The 5,655-nt window shown below is 28.5% G+C and overlaps 1 long non-coding RNA gene across 1 annotated transcript; it reads left to right on the top strand.

Moving 5' to 3' along the window:
* Positions 1-1,649, top strand: LOC115954876. Its single transcript, XR_004083964.1, has 3 exons — positions 1-60; positions 231-291; positions 1,409-1,649. It is a non-coding gene; the product is annotated as an uncharacterized LOC115954876 (long non-coding RNA).
* Positions 1,650-5,655: the final 4,006 nt, after the last annotated feature.

Below are 5,655 nucleotides of genomic sequence, written 5' to 3'. Positions count from 1 at the left end.
TTTTTTTTTTTTTTTCACGTTCTTTCTCTCCTCTCCTCATGACTCAATCTCCACAAATCGGTAAGCTCTCTCTCTCTCTCATTGTCAGTCTTTGTTTCTTCTCCATTCCCTAATTTTTATTTTCTCTCTTTCTTGTGTAGTTCTAGAATTTCATAATGAAAATTGTGATTGATTTTTTTTTTTTTTTCCAATTCTGAATGTTCATCTATAACAAAAGCTTTTCTTTTCAGTTCTAAAAGATTAATTGGATCTATACTTTCGTTGTTCCCTCTTTGCTGTTCTCTCTCAAAGGTAATTTTAGAGATTTTGATTTTGATTTTTTTTTTTAAATTTTAAATTTTCAATGATCTATACTTTCATGTTAAGAAAGCATGAACTAACCCTGTGATTAAAAGCTCTTTCTTTTCTTTATTTCAGTTTTTTTTTTTTAATTTTAATTTTGATATTGTGAGTTTTTGGGTTTGAAGCCATGGGCACAGTAAGCTATTCGTACACTCTGTTATTTGGATTTGAAAGAACATGGGCACCATAGTTTTAGTTTTTATATTGTGGGTCCTTATAATATAATATAATATTCTATATTATTATTATTATTATTATTATTATTAACATGGTGAGGAAGATGACTTCTATTGCTTATTTTATTAGATATGAATTTAGCAAAATAATGGGAAGGGAAGTGTTGTGTTCTTACGGAATCTTCGCTTCTTTAAAATAAAAGTGAGTGAAATTTTTTGCATGTCATTTAGTAGCTAGCTACAAGGCACTGCAATAGTAGGACTAATGGACTGTATGTAACAAATCATATGAAGAATCTCCAATAATGGTAGATTTTGACTTTTAAACATTCAACTTAGGGGCAGATAAGCTCTAATAGTGAAAATGGCTTTGTGAGTCAGCTTGTATACATAATTGATATATTGTGAATCTATTCTATTTCTCATAAGCTAATTGAAGCTATCCAAGTTGCAAAACTTCCATCACAAAAAAAGTTCAAGGTGCTTAGTCTGGATAACTATGTTTCTTGCATATGGTGGGAATATGTTTCGTCCCCATAGTCCACTTTTGTAGTAGTTAGTATAATCTTTTATGTAGTTATCTTTATCATTGTATAGACTTTGAATAAATTACTTTACCAAAATGTTACTGACCATAATATCATATTTTGCCTAATATCTTTTGATATGTTCCTTGTTATGACTATTAATTTGGACTTATTTCTTTTGTAGAATGAGTCTTGATGCAGATTAAGTTTTGTTAAATACATAAAGCTTTCATATCTTTTCATCTATGATATTTTTGAAAAATATAAATGTAAAAATTTTACTTGAATGTTAAAACTATTTAGTAAGTATTTTTGTCATCTATTTTAGTTGACCTTTACATTGGTTTATGCTCATTTTTTCAGGTTAAAATGTCTCGTGCCTTGGGTTACAATCTTACATATGATGTCGAGGGGAGATACATTTCATTGCAACAAGTTTTAGCTTGGCAGCATATCTTCATGAGCAATATGTTATTATTTGATTAGTATTTGAGAGAATAAATTGGAACTTAAATTATGTATATGATATTGAACTTGGGTATGTTTTCCCTTATTAGTAGTTATTGATTGAGCAATTATTATGCTTATATGAGTATTTGTGATTGAAAATTTGTGATGTGTGGGATTGTGATTTATTATTTTCCATCAGGTACCCATGTAAAATTTAAAATGTAAATTTTATAGAAAAATTCAAAAAAAAATGTAAAATGTTATTAGTGACGACATTGTCGTCGCTAATATTTTATCATATCATCAGTGACGACAAATAATATCATCGCTAACATGCAAATTTTAGTGATGACATGTTTGTGGTTAGTAATATATTATTATCTATGACGACAACAAGCGTTGTCGCTAGTAATGACATATAAGCGACAACAAAAATGTCGTTGTTAATAATAATCTACTAGCGATGACAAAAAAATTCGTCACTACTAATGAGCTAGTAGTGACGACATTTCGTCTTGGGTTCTTAAGTTATTTATGACGACAATTGTCACTATTAGCAATGACTTTGTCGTCGTTAATAGTATTGTATTTGCGACGACATTAATATCATCACTAAAAATCTTTTTTGTAACCAAATTCGTTTAACGAAAGTTAGCGACGACATTTTTCGTCGCCAATATAATTAGCGACGATATTTAAAGCATTAGCGACGACTATATGCCATCGCTAAAGACCAAATTTCTTGTAGTGTATGACTGCCAGGGACGAAGTTAGGGGTGCCAAAGGAGGCCATCGTGGCCCTAACTTTGCAAAAATTCCCTTAACATTAGGTATATTTTAGAATTTGGTCCAATATAATTGAACTCCCCCCCTCCCCCCTAGCAACATCTTTAGTCTCTTGAAAAAAAATAATAAAAATAAAAAAGCCCAAATAACATCCTAATTACAAAAATTAAACAACCGGCATATGTAAGATCAAACATTTACCAAAAATTTACCAAACCCATCAGATACATTTAGTCAAAATTGTTTCAAAATTTCAAAAAAAGAAAAGCCCTGAATTAGTGCTGGTCCGATCACTTTGAAGAGTAAATAAAGTAATTAGAGTAGAGACTAGAATAGTTAGATAAAGTTAGTTACTGGTTGCTAATGGTTGGTTGAACATTTGATTATCATTGCTTTTATCTAATAATGATTGATGACTTGCTGAATATTTGATAAAGTTAGATGAAAATTTGTCTTTAGTTTAGCATCTTTACGTTAAAGATAATAAGAACATTGTTTGACATAAGTAATTAACTTGGCAATAGTAATTAAACTTAACAACAATCTTAATCTTAGCAACAATTGACTTTGAATTTTTTATTTTCTAGTAATCTTTTTTACCTAGCAACTATATTTAATTTGAGCAACAACATAAATGTATTGTAATGCGTTAAAAAAAATTATTTTATATTTATTATTTTGTTTATATTTTATTAATACTAAATAGATGTTATTTTAGATTTTTATGAATTTCTTTTGTTCCTACTTTACCCCCTTAATTGAAAATCTGGCTTGATGGCGGCTATCCCAAGGTTCAACGGGTTAGTTCTTTACACACAATACATGTACATAGACTTTAGCTTGATTTGCATGTGATGATATATACAACTTGCATCCATACATGTGTCGTCATTTAAAGCATGAATATTTTTATGTGACTATAGCACATATAAATGGGATACAGTCATACAGCGGAGTCAGGATTTTAGTTTAGGGGAGGCAAGATTTAAATCCCTTATTAAAAATGAAATTAATCTAAAAATATTAATTGATAATAATAACAAAATTGATATGGTAAGAATGTGGTTAATGTTATTAGACAAAATAATAAAAAATTATATGAATTGATTTTTTTGTGTGATGGTGATACATCATCTTATAAGATTAATGTAATAAAATTTGTAATATTCCTAACATTATTCAACAAGAATGTGATATAAATAGTGAAAAAAAAAAAGAAAAATAAAAGAAGTAAAACAAAACAAAACACTGGTCGATGGGTTAAAACGTGGGACGAGATGTAAGCTACTTTAAAAGAATAAGTCAAGTCGGTGAAAAAGTCATAAGCTTTGATACGTGAGGCAAGTTTTTTTCCTTTTTTATATTGGTGTCAGGGCCTATTTTTCTGGATTGGGAGTTTTTTATTTTGTCTTTTCACAATGTTAGGTAACTAAAGGATTTTTGGGATGAGTCAGGGGGCAGTTCGACCCCCCCCACACCCGGCGGCGGGGCTCAGTCACTGGATACAGTCATTTGCATATAAATGGAAAGCTTCAATTTTCACTTCCAAATTAATTCTTATCAGTAACGTAGTCATGTCATTCATTTTGCTTTTTAGTTAACTGTGTGTACAGGTTAATTATTATTGAAATATATATATATATATATATATACACTGAGAGAGAGAGAGAGAGAGAGAGAGTTCTTTACTTCTTTTGGTATTTTCAGTTGTCTATATTATCTTGGACATTTAGCAATGAAGGTGAAACACAAACACGTAACTGCATGCATGCTATAAGTAATGGATATTTTTTTAAAATTTTTTTTTTTTAATTTCAAACATGTTTAGGGTTATCTTACTTTAATATGTTATGTGGCAATTAAAGAGATTATGCATATATAGTGAGCGTTTGGTTTCAGCTGAAACCAACGTTCACGTTTTCATTTCACGTTTCTGTCTTTTTTTTTTTTTTTTCAGTACATGAATAGTAAATTTATTGTGCAGAGACAAAAATTACTGTTCATGCATTGTAGCAATACTATTCACGTACTGTAGTAGCACTGTTTACACATTAAAAATATTAAAAATGGATCCCACGGTATTTTTCACACATTTAAAAATTATTTTGCTACAGTGTTTTCAGTTTTCAGTTTCAGCAACAATAAGGTCAATCCAAACGGACCCATAATTTTGATCACATGACATTTTTAATAATTACATTACTTGTTTAAATAATAAATATGGATAGTATTATAGTTTTCCTCATTATTGGTTGAAAAAATAACTCCAAATATATTTGGAGCCAATAATTAATAATGCTCTAAGAATTTTATAACACTATTGATATTATTTTTGTATTTTTAATCAAGTCATTAACGATTCAGGTTCTCCTCGACTTAAAAAAAATATTTATATATATATATATATATTTGTTTAATAAAGCTTCCGTGTTCATCGTAAAAACCTTTAAAAAATAAACAAAAACAAAACAAAGAAAATCAATGTATGCCGACATAACTTCACCGACAACATGACTGAATATCAAACTCACATAAATAGCTCGACAAGAAACGAAAAAAGTATGAACTTTTGATGTCATGTCTGACGCTGAACGTAAAAGGATATATAATATAAAATAATAATAATAATAATAATAATAATAATAATTGCAAAATATCCATGTTACCTGTGAGCCTACTGTCAATCATATATGGTATTGAATTGAATCTATTGATGCACACTGTTTATAGTTATTCTTCTTCCCTTCTAGATTTTTCATGATAAACCGTGCAGCTCAGCAGCTAATGTTGATTCTTGTTACAATATTTTAGACAACTAATGACTACGTCTATACCTACTCTCAGCCACCAAAAAAATAAAAAAAAAAGAAGAAGAAGAAAGAGACTATACCTAGTGTGAGTAGTATCACATATAAATAGTTGCATATTTTAATTTCAACAACAATCTCAATCGTGTTTAACCCTCTTTTTTTTTTTTTTTTTTTTTTTTTTTTTTTTTGTGAGAAACGTATTTAACAATTGAGAGATCACTAAAAAAATCTAATATATATTTAGTTTTAAAAATTCGAATAATCAGGATTATTTTTAACTTTTTTTAAATTGGAATTAGGAAGTTCCATGTGTATTTGAGTACAACTTGTTTAGGCTGGCTCTAAACATTTTGAGGCCTTAGACGAGAACTAAAATGAGGCATTTTTTATATTTATGTATTAATTAAATTAATATTTATTTAATATTTTTATATTATAATATATTTCATTTAAAATCTATTTTTCTTGTCTTTTAAGATGCAAATTGACTAATTAAATTTTTGTATTCAAATTCTTCTAATATCTCATTTTCAATCGATAATATAGCTAATCCACTTAATCTTT

The sequence above is a fragment of the Quercus lobata genome, chromosome 8 (assembly GCF_001633185.2).
Source record: "Quercus lobata isolate SW786 chromosome 8, ValleyOak3.0 Primary Assembly, whole genome shotgun sequence".
Taxonomy (NCBI): Eukaryota; Viridiplantae; Streptophyta; class Magnoliopsida; order Fagales; family Fagaceae; genus Quercus; species Quercus lobata.
The sequence above is the reverse complement of the archived record's forward strand: the minus strand, read 5'-3'. Positions and strand labels throughout refer to the sequence as shown.